The following is a 19,265-nucleotide window of genomic DNA, read 5'->3' on the forward strand; positions in this document are numbered from 1 at the left end:
GTTTTCATATTAAAAATTTACTGATAAATGCAACAGGAGGAAGGAGACATTTCAAAATATTTGTGTTCTGATCAGATTTTGGAGGAACTCCACACTTTCTTTTTAAAACTCAAGGAATGTCTGTACGGGAATAAAAAAAAAATATGATCATCTGGGAAAAATCAGCATTGGCCCAACCCAGAAGAGGGACAACTGAAACTAGGTTACTTGACTAAATACTTTGAGAGGCATCTATATTATTTTCTCCACTTTCTGAATAAGGAATGAGAAATCACAACTGAAAATGTACTTATATATAAAACAAAGGGAATTATTTGTTTAGTTTTTAAAGTACTAATACTGTGGCCATTCTTTATAAGTATGCCATGTGCAATTGGGGATGGCAATAGTCACCTGTTGAATTAATTAGACCCCTGAAGTCTTAGACACTGAATGAGGTTGTTCAGTGATTTCTTTAGGTGGATCATACTGAGGCATTAATGGGTGAATAGACTGATGTGTTTTTTAAAGTTTCAAAATCAAATAAAAGCATGCAAATCATAATTTCAGTATAAAATTATTTTAATATTTTAAATTTCTAATTCTATTAAGAATGAATAGTTTGGGTATGAACTTTAAATGAAAAACACGATTTGATTAAAACCATCTTTCTTAGTGTGCTCTTAGTAAAATTGACAATGAATTTGTAAAAACATAGTAGGAAGTCCATGCAAAGTTCACATCCATGTTTTTAGTTTGTCCTAAAACCATACAGTGACCAGCTTTTGAGTCCTTAGAATAATTTTGCTCTTAAATATAAAGCTTTTAGGAAATATCTATTTCTAAGTCAGATCATGATTTGTTAAACAATTTCTCATTTTCTAAAGATTCACACTTACCCACCTTAGAGAGACTATGTTACATATTAGTAAAAATTTAACATCTGGAAAGATTATTCCTACATTGGTGAACTTGTTTCAAAACATGTGCCCCTGCAGCTGTAGCTACATTTTTTTTCCTACAGATCACTATACAAATAATTATTGTCCTTCTTAATTGAATGAAAAGCAACTAATGAGTAGGTTAAAATCATAACAATGCAACCCAAGTTTACTACTCAAATTTAAAAAGCTCTTATGGTGTGTCATTAATAAATAATTTTAAATCATTTTAATATTGCCAATGTTTGGGCCAAATATGAGCAAGAGTTGTGTTTTCTAGTACTTCTGTATAAAAGCTGACTATGGAGAAAAATAAGACTCATTTTTTTTTTAAATATCAAACATGTTTTCAAGTTTAATAGTGACAAGAGATTTTAAAAATAATTTTGAAACATTGCATCATAGAAACATTTAATTCTCAAAGGAGGTAGGGATGATGTCTTATTCATTTATATATCCTGATCTCAAAAGAAAAAAAAATTACTATTTTTCCCAAGAAAAATTTAAGGGAAAACACATTAGAAATAGAAGAATTCAGCATGTGCTAAATATACCAAACCTATCCTCCCTTCTCTGATCTCATGCATATATTTTTCACTCATTTCCATATTTAAACCTTATAGAGATGGTTTTGTGTACTATGTGCATGTGATCTCTGTGAATTTTGTTCAAATAATGGTGGTTATAGACATGCATGTAGTTCAAAATGTAAAACGACATGTTTTGAGAAAATTAAAATTTAAAAAATCATTCATCAATATTGTGATGATCAATACTGGTAGAAATGTGGATAGATAAGACATAAATACCCTGCCTCTTCCTCGTCTCAGACATATATACTTTATTCTGTATGTTTGTGAAGTGCTTAATAATTTTATGTTTTCACATACTCTGCAGGTTTCTTAACCAATTACCAGAATTACCAAATGCTTTTTATCATAATTATAGAAAAAATAACTTAAAGGTTCACTTTCATGAAATTTTTATACTGCTCATATCATATATGCAAAAGTACCTTTAAATAATATTAAATGAGTAATTCATACATGTAATAGAGTGTATTTGTGAAACATGTAGGTTTTTAAAATTAGTTGTATTTGGACACAATACCTTTATTTATTTTTTATCTGGTGCTGAGGATCAAACCCAGCACCTTGCATGTGCTAAGTGAGTGCTCTACCACTGAGCCCCAGCCCTAAACAAAAGGAAGCTTATGATTTAACAATAATATTGTGGTTTTACTAAAGAATTTTCATAAAAGGTTCATGTAGTTTACTGTTCTTAAATATCAATTACACATTTTGTGTTCAGAGAATTCACTATCATTCTTTTATGCTTTATTTTTCCACGTATTAATTGTACATGTCAATGAGTACCAGTCTATTTCTGAAATATGTAGAGTTTGCACTGATTATGGCCAACCTTCCTCTATCCACCCTCTACCCCACACACCACTGCCAACCTACTCAATCAGTGTTCTAAGTTCAGGACAGTAGTTTTAGCTTCCACACATGCAGAACATATGGTACTTGTCCTTCTATATTTCTTATTTCACTCATCAGTGTCTTCCAGTCACAGCCACTTTCCTGCAGATGACAGGATTTCATTCTTCCCTGTGGCTCCACGGTATGATAGCTGTACTAGTTTACATTCCCACTCACAGTGTGTAAGGGTTCATTTTCTTCACATCCTCATTAGCATTTTTTATAAAGAGGATATCTCCTTGAAGTTTCAATTTGTGTTTCCCTGATGGTCATTATTAAGCATATTTCAGAATTATTGGCCATTTTTATCTTTTTTGAGAAGTTTCTATTTTTAAATTGGAAGGTTTTTTTAAGTTAATTTTTTGGATATTAACCCTTTGTCAGGTGGGGTTAGTACTTGGCAAACATTTTCACCCCTTCTGTCCATTGTCTCTTCATAGTTGTTTTCTTTGCTGTGTAGATGAATTTTAGTTTGATGCAATCCCATTTGTCTATTCTGTTTTTCTTTCTATGCTCTGGGGTGGGGGGTCCTATGCAGAAAATCATTGCCTATACAAATAACCTGAAGCATCACCCCTGTGTTTTTCGCTAGTAGTTTCAGGTTTTACAGTTAGTTTTGGCCCAAATTACATGGATTTTTATATAGCTTGATATGGGTCAAGTTTTATTGTTCTGCATGTGAATTTTAAGTTTTCCCAGCACCATTTATTGAAGAGTCTGTCCTTTCTCCAATATATGCTCTTGGCACCTTTGTTGAGAAGAGGTTGCTTGGAAATAAATGTGTTTAACTCTGTCTGCATGCTAATACCATGTTATTTGCCTCTGCAGTATGTCTTGACACAGGTAATGTGATGCCTCCATCTTTGCTCTTTTTTTTTGTCAAGATTGCTTTGGATATTTAGGGTCTGTTATGATTTAGCTGTGAGATATTCTGCAAAAGCTCATGTGTACTACCATGCAAGATGTTCAGACATGAAATTATTAGATTATGAGAGTTGTAGCCTAATCAGTGGAATAATCTGCTGATATGGGCTAATTGGATTGTAATTGTAGGCAGGTAGGGTGTAACTGGAGGAGTACATTTTTGTCTTTGAGTGTTCTCTGCTTCTTGGTTGTAATATCCTAAGTAGCTGTCCTCTGCCATGGTCAGAGCAATGACCAAGCTATCTAAGCCAGGGTCTTTCCTGCTTCCATATGAATCTTAATTTTTTTTTTCTCTAGTTCTGTGAGCAATCTCATTTGCATTGAATCTGTAGATTGCTTTGCGTAGTATGGACATTAAAACAATATTAATTCTAATCCAGAACATAGGAGTCTTTCTAATTACTGTGTGTCCTCAATTTCTTTGTGAATTCTTTAAATTTGTGAGTGCTAATTTTCACTGTAGAGGTCTTTCACTTCCTTAATTCTATTCCTAGGGAATTTTTTGTACTTTTTATAAATGGGATTTTCATCAAGTTAATTATTGGTGTAGAGAAAAACTGATTTTTACATGTTATTTTAATGAATTCACTTAGTTCTAATAGTCTTTTTGTAGAGTATTTAAGTTATTCTAGAGAATCATATCATTTGCAAACTAGGATAGTTTAACTTCCTTCCTCTCTTCTTATTTGTATGCCTTTTTTTCCTCTTGCCAAAACTTTCATTACCACACTTCATCATAGTGGGAGCAGATACCTTCTCATTCCTGACCTAAGAAATGCTTGCAGTCTTCCCTACATAGGTATGTTGTTGTTTGCAAGTTAGTTGTATGTACCTACATTGTAGGAAGATATGATCTTTCTATATCTAGGTTGTTCAACATTGTTATGAAGAGATGTGGAATTTTTTCAAGTGCTTTTTCTGCACCTGAGATTACTTTATCCTTCTTTCTATTGTGATGTACTATATTTATCAGTTTGCACACATCAAACCATCTTTGGGGTGAAACCAACTTGATCAAAGTGAATGCCTTTGTAATGGGCTGCTGAATTCAATTCCCTGTTTCTTAAAAAAATTTGTTCATCAATGCTCATCAGGGACATAACTATACTTTTTTGCTGTGTCCCTGTCTAGTTTTGGTAATAGAGTAATGCTGACCCCAGGGCTTAGTTTTAAATGGCTCCTTCACTTTCAGTTCTATGGAATAGTTTGTGAATAAGTGGTATTAACTTTTTAAGAGTTAACAAACTTACTGAGATCATCATGTTCTGAGGTTGACTTTGTTGGAAGCCATTTTTATAAAAGTTATTGATTCAATCTGTTATTGGTTATTCATGTTTAACATTATCAATTTGGGAGGTCTTATGTATCCAAAACTTGTCCATTTCTTCAAGGATTTCCCATTTTTTTACCCTAGTTTTTCATAATACCCTTTGTGTTTGTGGTATTGGTTATAATGTCTGTTTTCAACTCTTTGTCATTTTCTCTATCAATTCTTTGATTTCTTGTATTGTTTTTAGTCTGTATTTCATTAATTCCTTCTCTGATCTTTGTTATTCTAATTTTCTTCCTTGAGACATGTTAGGTTGATTATTTGAAATCATTCTTGACATAGGTACTTATTGCTATATATTTCCCTCTTACCACTGCTTTTGAAGTTTCCCATTAAATTTAAGATGTTCTGTTTCCATTTTAATTTGAGCAACTTTTGAAATTTATTCAGTTTCCCACTTGATTTTATTGACTTGTTCATTAAAAACTTTGAGTCTCCATGTAGTTCTGTAACTTCTAAAATTTCTTTTGTTGAACTCATTTTGATTGGAAAAGATAGAATATAATTTTGTGGCCTGATTGTGCAGTTTATTCTAGGGAAAATTCCATGCATTGATGAAAAGAATGTGTATTCTCTATTATATGGAATATTCTCTAAATTTTAAATTACCATAAATTAAGTAGACTGTAATATTAATTTTTTATTTCATAGATCTGTTTCAAAAGTGGGGTATTTCCCACTATTACTTAATGGGAACCTATCTCTCCCTTTAGATATAATAATTTCTTTTATGAAGCTGGGGGCTCCAACATTAGGTGTGTACAGATTTATAATGCCTTTTAGTTGAATTGATTTTTTTTTTTGAGGGGGTTGTACCTTGGTAGTTGAATCCAAGGGCATTCACCACTGAGCCACATGGTCTTGCTAGGTTGCCCAAGCTGGATTTGAACTTACTCTCCTGTGCCACTGGGACTGCAAGTATGCACCATGCTGAGCTGAGTGCTTGGATCATTATATGGCAACTCATAGATAACAATAATGTGCTTACGGTATATTTTAAAACAACTAAAAGGTAGGATTTTTTAATGTTTTCACCATGAGGAAGAAATAAGTGTTTTGGGAAATACTATCTCATATGTACAATTTATTTTCATCTGATATACTTAAAATTTTAATTAATTTTTATCTATCATAGTAAATGCATAAACCAAAGTCACTTATTAGCATCATCAAGTATTATACACACACACACAATTCTGGTATAGTTTTGACCTACACTTCAGTAGGTTTGTTTGCAGTAGCATCCACGAGTAGTGCATTATGCTATTTTATGAAAGCTCTAATTAGATGATAGAAGTTTTCAGCTCCATTATAAGCTTATGGTACCACCGTCATGTATATGCAGTTTGTCCTTAAGCTCAGCATATCAATGTTTTGGTTAAGTGTACCCTATTTGCACAAAGAAACTCCTGTGTTTGAATATTACACGTTAAGCTTTGTAAAAATGTATGGTTAGCTCCTGCCCTTCAAATTGAGTCAATATACTGTTTCAGAAATACCTGGTGACACCATGCTCTGCTTGTTATGTCAATAGGTATTCTGTGGGTTCACCACTTAATCTTTCAGTTATACAAGTGTGGGATCAATGTTATCCACTTAGTAGGTTATAACATTTTTTAAAAAAATTATTTTTATTTATACATGATAGTAGAATGTCTTTTGGCACATTATACATACGTAGGGTAAAACTCACTCTAACTAGGATCCAATTCTTGTGGTTGTACATGATGTGGAGTTACTCTGGTCATGTATTCAAATACAAGGCTAGGAAAGTTAAGTCTGATTAATTCTACTGTCCTTCCCATTCCCTCCCTTTCTTTCATCCCCTTTATGTAATCCAATGGACTTCTATTCTTCCCACCCCCACTTGTTGTGGGTTCACATCCACATATCAGAAAATTCATCCTTTGGTTTTTGAGGATTAGCTTATTTCACTTAGATGGAGTGGGAGACTATCATGCTATTTACCGGCAAATGCCATAATTTCATTCTTCTTTATAGCTGTGTAATACTCATCACATTTTCTCTATCCATTCATCTGTTGGGGAACACCTAAATTGGTTTTCGTGAATTGAGTTACGATAAACATTGACATGGCTGCATCACTGTAGTATACTGATTTTCAGTCCATTGGGTATAGACAAGAAATGGGAAAACTGGGTTAAATGGTAGTTCCATTTCAAGTTTTTGAGGAATGTCCATACTACTTTCCATAGTTGTTGCACCAATTTGCAGCCCTATCAACAATGTATGAGTAACTTTCTTCCCACATCCTTGCCAACATTGTTACTTGTATTTTTTTTTATAATTTCCATTCTGACTACAGTAAGATGGAATCTTAGTGTAGTTTTAATTTGCATTTCTCTACTTGCTAGAGATGTTAAGTAAGCATTTTTTCATATAATTTGACCATATTTCTTTTTTTTGTGAAGTACCTGTTCAGTTCTTTTGCCCATGTATTTATTGAGTTATTTGTCAAATATTTTGAGGTTTTTTTTTTTTTTAATAACCCGGAGATTAATGCTCTATGAGGTTTAGGTAGTAAAGATTTTCTCCAATTCTGTAGGTTCTCTGTTCATGTTCTTGATTATTTCCTTCACAGTAAAGAAGTTTTTTATTTTGATATAATCCCATTTATTGATTCTTGATTGTACTTCTTGAACTTTAGGATTCTTCTTGAGAAAGTTGGTTCATGAGCCAACATGATGTAGGGTTTGGCTTACTTTTTCTTCTCAGGGTCTCTGGCCTAATGTCTAGGTCCTTGATTTACTTTTGAGTTTGAATCCTTTTTCATCCTGTATAAATTTCATTCTACTACATATGGATTTCCAGTTTTCCCAGTGCCATTTGTTGAGAGGCTATCTTTTTTCCATTGTATGTTTATGGTGCTTAAGTCTAATATGAGGAAACTTTACTTTCAAAACAAGGTTATAAGGGGGAATATTGGAAAGAAAGATGTAGGTTGAAAATAAGGAGACAACTAACATGAGACTTCATTAAAATTTTTCTAAGAATGACATGGTTAAAATAGTTTCTTTATGCAACCAGGATCAAAAGTAGAGTCCCAATCTATTTCAAGTGTAAGCTTCCCCAGAGTGTAAAATAACTTTTAAGTACTGTAGTCTTGAAATCTTCCACCTGCATGAAGATAGTAAATCGTGATACTAGAGACAGGAAAGCACTAAAGTGGATACAGAGGGACTCCAATATTTGCCCCATTTCTAAATAACTAATGGGTCATCCTAGTAAATAAGCCACTCCATTGTGAAAACATTTTCCTTAGCTCTGGCAATTATATTACTGTTGACAACTTGATAGACTAGAATACAGATATTTAGAGAAAAAATTGGATTTATAAATAACTTTGATTTCTTCCATAGGATTTTGACAAAAATAGTTTAACTTCTACCTTTCTTCTTATTTCCCTTTAAAGAATTGAGTATCTTTATTTAAAATGTTTAAGCCTTTAAAAAACTAACATCTAAGATTAGCACCAGCTAATGATTGGCAAAAATAAATACATCTCCATAGGAAACAACCCCAAATCTGGTCCTTTGAAATTCTGAAACAATAAATATAGCTAAATATGAACTCATAATTTTAAAAAGTTAAATACACATGAGAAGCAAGATGTTATTCATAAGAATAGTAAAAACAGCAAGAATTTACAACCTGTATATATAAGATATGCAATATAATATGAATGTATGCAAAATATTAAATGATCAACAAACCATAATATTCATAACACCTTTCTGTATAAAATACTAATTTAATAGAAAATCAATAAATTGGAATATAAATCTGAAAAAAGTCTGTAGATTGTATAGCAGAAAGACAAGGAAATGGGCACCTGAAAAAAGAGATGAAATAATTTGGGAAAGACTGGAATGGAGACTGTGGAAATAGTGAAATTAGTGGTTGTTTGAATAATAGTGTCTATCACTGCTAACTAATTTTTTAAATTAAATACAATACAATTCTTTTGTATTTGAGTTACAACTACACTCTCCTTTCACTCCCTGTGTTAGTAGGCTGTTAGTCACTAAACAACAGTAGTTTAAAAGAGGGAAAGATTTTGTCTCACAGTTTTGGAAGTTTTAGTCCCTGATTACATGGTCAGCTGGTCTGTTGCTTTTGGGGCTGCGGTGAGGTCATACATCATGGCAGGAGTGTGTGGCTGAGGAAGCCACTTAACATCCAAGAAGCACAAAGAGACAGAATTGGGCCAGGGTCTCCATATCCCTCTCAAGGGCATGCCCCCAGTGACTCAACTTCATTGTAGGAGGCCACACATCCTAAAGGTTTTACCACCTCCCAGTAGTGCTGGAGCTAGGGACCAATGCTTTAACACATGGACCCTTGGGGAACATTCAAAATCCCCACTAAAGAATTCCTCAAATCTACTTTAAGACCACTCTACTCTAGGTAGAGTAGCCAAGAAGACAGGCTTCTTCTCTCCCTAAGTCCCCAGCTTAGGGGTCCAAGTTTACTGACAGGTAAACTTGCCTTTCTCACATATCCTCATCCTATTGTTACAGAAGATCTATTCCTGACAGCCACAGCCAAGGAATGTCCCTGTCTCCCACATGACCACTATCTGGTATAGAAGATCTAGCTCAAGCATGGTGGGATAGGAATGCAATTCTTCTAACTGCTGTATGCCAGCTCCCTATGGGACAGATGTTCTGAACTTGGGGAGGCAAACTGAGAAAACCAGGGGCTATATTGCCCACACCGACAAAGGGTCTCTCATGGAGACTAACAGGAATAAAGATAGCCAAGAAGAGTCCTCCTGAGGTCACAAAGTCTATGCATATATGTTAGACTGGATGCACACGTGGCTTTGACATTTGCCCTATCAACACAGGAAGGAAGTGTCACTGGCATGAGATTTTTAAACACAACCTCCAACCAAACATTGAAGAGTACAGTGTTTTAACCAGGGGCAACTCCTAAAAAGTCAGGCATAAAAATAAGTGAAAAATTTATAGTTTCAAAGTTAAATGAAAATTTAACAAGAGAGATTCAGTAGTAGATATGAGCTGCAAAAGAATCAGTGATTTAAAAAGAAAGTGTACAACTGGAAGAACAGCAAGAAAGAAAAGAAAAAAGAATGACAGGGATCTGAGAAATGTGTGGTAATGCAGAGTGTAACAAATATGGGAGTGCCAGAGGGAAGAAAAAAAATTTTTGAAGAAATAGTGGCTTAAAAATTCCCCAAATCTGAGGGTTTCTTTTTTTGAAATCATTCTGTACATATTAAGAGCCCAGTGAACTCCAAGTGGGATCAATTTAAGAAGATCCACATCCAGGCATATCACAGTTAAAATGTTATCTGCTAAAAATAATATCAAAAACAATTTGATAAAAATGATTCATGGTTAAAAAGAACCGTGGTAATGCTTAAATATCTATGAATAGATGGTCCACTGACTCCTAAACTTTAAATGGGAGAGTTTGTCATGTTAATGCATCTCATTAAATATCTAAAAATAAAAGCAGAATTGAAACAAAATATGAAGGCCAAATATTAACATTTAGTTCAAGAAGGAAGGAATGAGAATGTGTGATAAAATATTTACATAAAGTCCTAGCTGGGATGTTATTGCAATTCTCAGATTCAGGGATCTCACTGTTCCACAAAGATAAATAAGCAGTAATTAATGCTAAGATACAGTGTAGTGAAACTGGAACAGCAATAAGAAAAGCAGTAAAATTAGAATTTATGGAAAGATAGATCATTATCTAAGAAATAATAATTTGATTGCTGAAGTCTTTATTGTAATAACCCTAACAATTTTTAATTTCTACGCATTTCAAAATTCAATAGTGTGTTTTAAAATGTCTGTCAAAAAAACTATAGAAATTTTAAAATTACTTGAAACTGAATATTGATAAATTCTATATATCAAATTGAAGAGAATCAAGGTAATGTGACCTTGAAAGAATTTTAAGATATAAAATGATACATAGAAGAAATGCTAAAAACACAAGGAACTTAGTTGTGCAATGATATGTAGTGTGCCTGGTTTCAGATGTACCACAGATGATTTGTAGTATGTTTACTTTCTTAAAAATAAAAATGACTTCCTCACAACTAATGAGAGAAAAGTGTTAACTCAGCAGCTTTGGAATATTCAAACCCTGCATATTCTGAAGGAGTCAGACCCTTGAGGAGCACCAGGAAGATAACCTCTAGATCCTGGAAATGTCCTGCCTTGTAAGTACATTTGGGTACCTGGGATTCTGGGGACACTGCATCAGTGTGACCTCTAGGGGGTGGAAAAAGCCTTGGTAAAGTCAATCACAGGGGATCTTCATGCATCTGTAATGTACCCTCAAAAAAAACCCTAGACCCCAAGGATCAGGTGATCTGCTCTGGTTGGTAACACTATAGATGTTGCCATATGTCACTGCAGAGAGAGACAGTACTATCTATGCCACTCCACTAGAAAAGGACTCCTGGAAGTTTGAAAGCTTTTATTCCTGTCCATTCTCCATTCCTTTTAACTTGACTGGTTTTCATGTTTTTTTTTTCCACTATAATAAATCATAACTACACGTGTAAGAGTTTTTCTAATTTCTGTCTTTCAAATGCAACCTCAAACCTGACAGTGGACTTTTCAAGTGCTGAAACAGCTGCTCAAAAATTTGTCATTGAAGAGGTGTGTTTTGAACCTTATTGGTATAGGCCCTTCTTTATTCTTAAATATTTAGGTTTATATCATTTTCTAGAAAATAGTTATGCATTTGAGAATGTTTCTCTGTGTTACTTGCTATGCACAATAAGGATGTTTCTGGATGGATTTTAAATGAGTTTTTCCTTGAAGCTTTCAAAAAGATAAATGAATATAATTTTATTAAATTTATGAGAAACTGAAAATCTTAACACATACTAGTGATGAGTTTATATATATTGTATTTTTGTTACTGAATAACATAAGGAAAGATTTTTTAAAAAATCTTTCCTTAACTTTATTTACTTATTTTTATGTGGTGCTGAGGATCGAACCCAGTGCCTCACCAATGCTAGGCAAGTGCTCTACCATTGAGCTACAGCTTCAGCCCCAAGGAAAGATCTTAATCTAATAATCCAAACTTTTCACTACAAGAAACAAAAGATAACAGACATAAGAAAAAAAAAAGTTAAGTTGATCCTTTGGGGAAAAAATTAAGGAAAATGTGTGTCTTCTTTTTTGGTGATTAAGGAAAATATGTAAATTTTTATGGTAATTACCAAAAAAGAAGACAGATTATCAAACTCAAGAGTAAGAGCAAATATTCAGTGATGAACAATTTTGTGCCAATAAAGCATCCAAACACCTAGAAAGACAAAAATAAAAATAGTTGAGACATTTGTTTGTCCCCCTTATATTATTTTTCCCCTTCCCCTCACTTCCTCTTGTATGTACTTTTGTATAACTCTGAGGGTCTCCTTCTATTTCCATGCAGAATGTCAGTAGAGGGAGCAGAGAGAGAAGAGGGGAGGGGAGGGGAGGGGAGGGGGGATAGTAGAGGATAGGAAAGGCAGCAGAATACAACAGACACTAGTATGGCAATATGTAAATCAATGGATGTGTAACTGATGTGATTCTGCAATCTGTATATGGGGTAAAAATGGGAGCTCATAACCCACTTGAATCAAATTGTGAAATATGATATATCAAGAACTATGTAATGTTTTGAACAGCTAACAATAAAAAATTTAAAAAAAAAATAGTTGAGACAAAACAGAAAATCTTATTTAGATAGCAAGGATTTAATAATCAAAGATCTTCCCACCTTCAGAAGCCTTTACTGATCAACTCTTCAAAAAATGAAACTGCATTTCAGGCAGAGAGAAAATGACCCATGTGAGACATGACTTGGAAAAAAAAATAAAGACGATTATGATCATCTAAACAGTAGTGGCAGCTGAAGTGCAAAACAAAATCACATTCAAGAGCAATTCAAGAAGCAAAATGTTGAGAAGTTGATATGGATTTTTGATGGTGAGATCTATGATGCTGTTCAATCTCTTTGCTGCAGTGAATGTAATAGTGTCAGGCTCATGTGGGAAGGGTGGGCACTGGTATACAATGAGTATGAAGTGTCTCTGTGGTATCAGTAGAGAGTCAAACAGGCTGGTAGAGATATAATAATTCTCATTTTCAGAGAGAATACACTATGTTGCACACACACAAAAAAAAACCCAGTAATTTCTGTTGAGACACTCAGAGGCAGATAGTCTTTAGGTTTGTTGTACAATGAAGATAAGGACCCTAATATTTTACAGCTTTTATTGCAGTAATGTCTACTCTCAATAATCACAAGATGGACACTGCACCTTTAAGAACCTCCTTTCATGATAGCATATCAAGAAGGAAGAGAGAACTCAGAAGTGACCTCTTTGTTTTTCTCTGAACTTGATTCTTTCCCAGATGTACTCCTCCAGGAGACTTCCCCTTATATCTCACTGACAAGAAATGGGTCCAGTCCTACTCTTACAATTATTACCAATGATGCCAGGATAAGTGGCCTGGAGTCTGAGACTGGGAACATTGTGTCCAAACAAAAGCAGAGTACTATTGGCAAGAAAGGAGAGGCAATGGATAGTGTATAAACAAAAGGTCTTTGGCAATTAATAATTGTAATTCATTCGGATCAATAAGAATATATTAAATTGCCTGGGTACTATGTTACAGTGGCTGATGTTCAAATGTAAAAAGCCACATCCTTAAGGAGTTTACAGACTCTTTATGCATCTCAACAATTAGTTTATGATAAAATTACTTAAAGTGATAATGGGGTGATATATATAAAGACAGACAAATGGATATTATACTCACAGAGGGAAAAAATACCATTAACTGAAATACTCTATGCCTGCTTAATAAACATGTTGAAAAAATTGGGTATAAAATATGACCATATATAGATGACATATAGCTAGTTAAGACATCAGCAGATGCAGGATTAGAATGAAGATGGAGTATCTTTCATCAGGTATCAACAACATGAGTAAAAGAAAATCACTATAAACTCTTGTTACATAACCACACAACTGTTCCCCATGTATAATGTATTTTATCATATAAACTTCTACAATATAATTTTGGTCACATCTAATAAACATGTCAATCAAATGTCACACTATTGCTATTTCCTACTGGGATGATAAAGCTGTCCCTTTTTATAGATGAGGTTTCATTTATATAGGGGAGGCATAGAAGAAAATGATGTTGAAATTTTCTGCAATGTATTTTAAAATATCTCATTAAAGGGAAGGGCTACTTTTCAGAATTGAGGAAAATAATGTTAATTGGGAAAGCTATTTTGTAATGCCAATTACATCAACATAGTGTGTTTATTCTTAGTGTATAATATTCACAAGATTTTCAAAGTCCCATGGAAAAGTTCTGCAGCAGGAAGAAAGGTCTAATTCTAATTAGAAGCCGGCTGATCAGAGGAATTTATTTAAGAGGGATTAACTATCCTTACAGAAATAAAAGGCCAAATTCTCAATTCCTTCATAGCTTCAAAAGGAGTCCCAAGCAAATAAGAGTCCCAAGCAAATAAGACAAGTAGAATGAAGAGAAAGGAAATGGAATTCAGCTCCATTTTTCATCTCTCTGAAACCACAGAAAAGATGGGTAACCGCCTTAGGGCAAGACAATTAGGCTGAGCTACAAACATGAAGGAGTAACATTGAGTATTACACTTTCAGCTTATCTAAAAGTTTAAATTATTTCTTTGCAATAAAAACCTTCATAAAGAATCATTGGAAAATTTCTTCAATGTTTTGACTTGGAACTTTTAAAATCTACTTGATCTTATGATCATATTGTACTGCTTTGCACTGGCATAGATTAGTAAATATATTAAGTTCAAAGGTAGTGCTTGCTTAATTAATGTTTGAATTTTGTATATTACTGCTCTTATGTCAAAATATTGAAAATATGTTTTCACTTGCAATATTCAAATTTTATAACAGGTTGCATAGTAACTAAGCAAGAACAGTTTCAGAAAAACCAATTCCGTGACTTATATGAATTTGCCATAAAAATATCTTTTGGGGAGAAATAATTCAAACTCTAGATTGAGAGCAATAAAGATTTTAAGAAATTAACCATCAACTTAGGACCACAGGAAAATGTTCTATAAGTCTTTACTACATTTTCAAAAGATCTCAGCTCTTTCTCTGAAGAGAAATGACACAAATTCAGGCTCAGACCAAGGAAATAATATGTATTTCATTTGGTAAGATTTATATTCCTTGAAAAAAAGTTTAATGTTGAATATAATAATTAATATTTGTTTCTATTTTTAGTGTACTGTGTGAATTCAGAATAGTAAATTTGCCTTCATGGTAACTTGGATTGAGATTAATCACTTTCTAAATTTGCTTGCTGCTGAAAAGAATAAAAATCATTTCAAAATAAAATTATAGGATACTGTTTTTCCGATTTAACATAACAGATGGTTTTCATTCTTTTAAAAAGTATATGGGGGCTGGAGTCTGCAAGGCGCGCTGGGATAGAGACGCAGGGTTACAGCGCTGCAGTTTCTGCCAGACGCGCAAGCACCGCACTCAGGGCTGAATTCTGGGTTCGAGACGGGGAAGGAAGCGGTCCATCTCGGTTCTCCACACCGGTCAGACCACAGAGGAGGCCAGCAGCCACCATGTTGGTAAACTGACGTCACCACACCTGTTTTTGACTGACCGCAGCTCATTCAGCCATAGAACAGGTAATTTCAGGCTGCAATTCGCCTGCGGCTTGCAGACAGATTGCTAGGGTTCAGCGCCTGGGGGCTTCTTAAAATCTGATCTTATCGGAGTGAACACGGAGCGCGGGGCGGCCGAGTCCCGGCTCCCGGAGCCGTCCCGGAACCGCCCTGGCTCCGGGCTGCGGAGCCTGCGGAGGCTGCTTCTTGGACCCTGCTAATATCAGAGCAAACACGAAACACCAAGAGGCCGAGTTCTGGCTCCCGGAACTGAGCCCGCGGGGACTGCTTCTTGGAGCTTACACTTGTAGGAGCTTACACCGAGCACAGAGCAGCCGAGTTCCGGCTCCCGGAACCGTCCCGGAACCGCCCTGGCTCCGGGCTGCGGAGCCTGCGGAGGCTGCTTCTTGGACCCTGCTAATATCAGAGCAAACACGAAACACCAAGAGGCCGAGTTCCGGCTCCCGGAACTGAGCCCGCGGGGACTGCTTCTTGGAGCTTACACTTGTAGGAGCTTACACCGAGCACAGAGCGGCCGAGTTCCGGCTCCCGGAACCGTCCCGGAACCGCCCTGGCTCAGGGCTGCGGAGCCCGCGGAGGCTGCTTCTTGGACCCTGCTACTATCAGAGCATACACCAAACACTAGGCGGCCGAATTCCGGCTCCCGGAACTGAGCCCGCGGGGGCTGCTTCTTGGAGCCTACACTTATAGGAGCTTACACCGAGCACGGAGCGGCCGAGTTCCGGCTCCCGGAACTTCCCTGGACCGGGGCTGGGAGCCCGCGGAAACTGTGTCTCGGTCCGGGTCCTGCTGAGGGCAGGTCAGGACTCACCCATTGCTTGGGTTGCCTGGCAAGGGGAACGAAATGCTGCCATTCGCATAGGATACCAACATGGCAGAGATCTGATGTCAGCAGAAAGCGGTGGAGGAGAGATCTTCATCAATACCAGCGGTGACATAAGCAGTTGGTCTCCTGGTAAGGGGGGTGAGGCTCAGTCACCCGAGTCTCCTCAATTTGTCCTCGAGCCAGAGGGAAGGAGCCGGGCCGCCGCCAGCCCCCGGAGCAGGCCCAGCGGCTCGCCAGCGTGGTGACCGCGTGACCCCAATTGGAGAGGGGGCGGAGCGGAGCCGCCACCCACACCCGCCAGGTGGGCAGACCCACGACCCAGTAGTACATGGGCGTGGTAGGAGGGGCAGGGCAGAGCCGCCCTTCGCGCTTGCAAGGTAAACAGACCTGTGACAGCCTGGCGGGTCAGGCCCAGTGGCCTGCCAGTGTGGTACACACGTCACCCCAACTCGAGTAGGGGCAGAGCAGATCCTTATCCCACGCCCGGATCAGGCCCTGCCGGTGTGGTGGTCACGTGACCCCAATTGGAGTGGGGGTGGAGCGGAACCGCCACCCGTGCCCGCAGGGTGAGCAGACCAGTGATCAACCTGCAGATCAGGCCCAGGGGTCCGCAGGCGTGGTAGGAGGGGCAGGGCAGATCCGCCGCCCGCGCCTTCAAGGTAGGCAGACCTACAACAGACCTGCGGATCAGGCCCAGGAGCCTGCCGGCGGGGTACAAATACCACCCTAATTGGAGTAGTGACAGAGCAGAGTCGCCTCCCTTGCCAGGAACAGACCCAGCATCCTGCAGGCGGGGTAGTCACGACACCCCAGTTGGAGTAGGGGCAAAGCAGAGCCTCCACTCGTGCCCGAAAGGTGGGCAGATCTGCGACCGACCAGCAGGACAGGCCCAGTGGCCTGCTGGTACGACAGACACGTCACCCCAATTGGAGTAGGGGCAGAACAGAGCCGCCACCAGCTCCCAGAACAGGCCCAGTGACCTACCGGCGTGGTAGCCACGACACCCCAATTGGAATAAGGAGAGAGCAGAGCCGCCGCCCGCACCTGCAGGAAAGATACGCAAGCAGTATGAAAAGACAAGGAAAGAAAGGACCACAAGCAATGCAGGTCAACGCAACTTTAGAAGAGGTAACAGCTGCAGCAGATGGAATGTCAGATAAAGAATTCAGGATATACATGCTTCAGATGATCTGGAGTATCAAGGAAGACATTAAACAGCAAAATCAGACAATGAAAGATCACTTCGACAACGAATTACGCAAACAAATCCAGGAAGCAAAGGATCAACTATACAGGGAGATAGAGGTTATAAAAAACAAGCAATCAGAAATCCTAGAAATGCAGGAAGCAATAAACCAACTTAAAAACTCAATGGAGAATACTACCAACAGAGTAGAACACTTAGAAGATAGAACATCAGACAATGAAGACAAAGTATTTCAACTGGAAAAGAACATAGACAGCTCAGCAAGACTGTTAAGAAACCATGAGCAGAACATCCAAGAAATATGGGATAACATTAAGAGACCAAACTTAAGAGTCATTGGGATACAGGAAGGTACAGAGCTCCAAACCAAAGGAATGAGCAGTCTATTCCATGAAATAATACAAGAAAACTTCCCAGACTTGAAGAATGAGACAGAATCCCAAATCCTAGAAGCCTACAGGACGCCGAATGTGCAAAATCATAAGAGATCCACACCTAGACACATTATAATGAAGATGCCCAACATACAGAATAAGGAGAGAATTTTAAAAGCTACAAGAGAAAGGAAGCAGATTACATTTAGGGGCAAGCCAATCAGGATAACAGCTGATCTTTCAACACAGACTCTGAAAGCTAGAAGATCCTGGAATAACATATTTCAAACACTGAAAGATAATGGGTTCCAACCAAGAATTGTGTATCCAGCGAAATTAAGCTTCAGGATGGAGAATGAAATTAAAACCTTCCACGATAAACAAAAGTTTAAAGAATTCGCAGCTAGAAAACCATCTCTTCAAAACATCCTAGCCAAAGTATTACAGGAAGAGGAAATGGAAAATAACAATGAAAACCAACAGTGGGAGGTAGGACAGTAAAGGGGGGGGGGGAAACAATCAAAGAGGAAAACAAACAATGTTTAGTAACAGAAATAAACAAATATGGCTGGAAGAACAACCCATATCTCAATAATAACCCTAAATGTTAATGGCTTAAACTCACCAATTAAGAGACACAGGCTAGTAGAATGGATCACAAAACAAGACCCAACAATATGCTGCCTACAGGAGACGCATTTGATAGGAAAAGACATACATAGGCTGAAGGTGAAAGGTTGGGAAAAATCATATCACTCATATGGACTTCGGAAACAAGCAGGCGTGTCCATACTCATATCAAATAAAATAGATTTCAAGCCAAAGTTAATCAAAAGAGATAAAGAGGGACACTACATACTGCTTAAGGGAACCATACACCAACAAGACATAACAATCATAAATATTTATGCCCCAAACAATGGTGCAGCTATGTTCGTCAAACAAACTCTTCTCAAGTTCAAGAGTCTAATAGACCACCACACCATAATCATGGGAGACTTCAACACACCTCTCTCGCCACTGGACAGATCTTCCAAACAAAAGTTGAATAAGGAAACTATAGAACTCAATAACACTATTAATAACCTAGACCTAATTGACATATATAGAGTATACCACCCAACATCAAGCAGTTACACTTTTTTCTCAGCAGCACATGGATCCTTCTCAAAAATAGATCATATATTATGTCACAGGGCAACTCTTAGACAATATAAAGGAGTAGAGATATTACCATGCATCTTATCTGATCATAATGGAATGAAACTGAAAATCAACGATAAAAGAAGGAAGGAAAAAGCATACATCAATTGGAGAATGAACAATAGGTTACTGAATGATCAATGGGTTATAGAAGACATCAAGGAGGAAATTAAAAAATTCTTAGAGATAAATGAAAACACAGACACAACATATCGGAATCTATGGGACACATTAAAAGCAGTTCTAAGAGGAAAATTCATTGCTTGGAG

The 19,265-nt window shown here is 37.0% G+C and overlaps 1 long non-coding RNA gene across 1 annotated transcript; it reads left to right on the plus strand.

Annotated features, from left to right (window-relative positions):
- The first annotated feature begins 10,700 nt into the window (after positions 1-10,700).
- LOC131424780 (uncharacterized) lies at positions 10,701-15,138 on the plus strand. The gene is made up of 3 exons (XR_009228317.1): positions 10,701-10,881; positions 12,495-12,652; positions 14,177-15,138. It is a non-coding gene; the product is annotated as an uncharacterized LOC131424780 (long non-coding RNA).
- The last annotated feature ends 4,127 nt before the right edge of the window (positions 15,139-19,265 follow it).

This window comes from Marmota monax, unplaced genomic scaffold (genome assembly GCF_021218885.2).
Source record: "Marmota monax isolate L192 unplaced genomic scaffold, Marmota_monax_Labrador192_F-V1.1 WCK01_AAM20220418_F8-fsc00006, whole genome shotgun sequence".
In the NCBI taxonomy this organism is placed as follows: Eukaryota; Metazoa; Chordata; class Mammalia; order Rodentia; family Sciuridae; genus Marmota; species Marmota monax.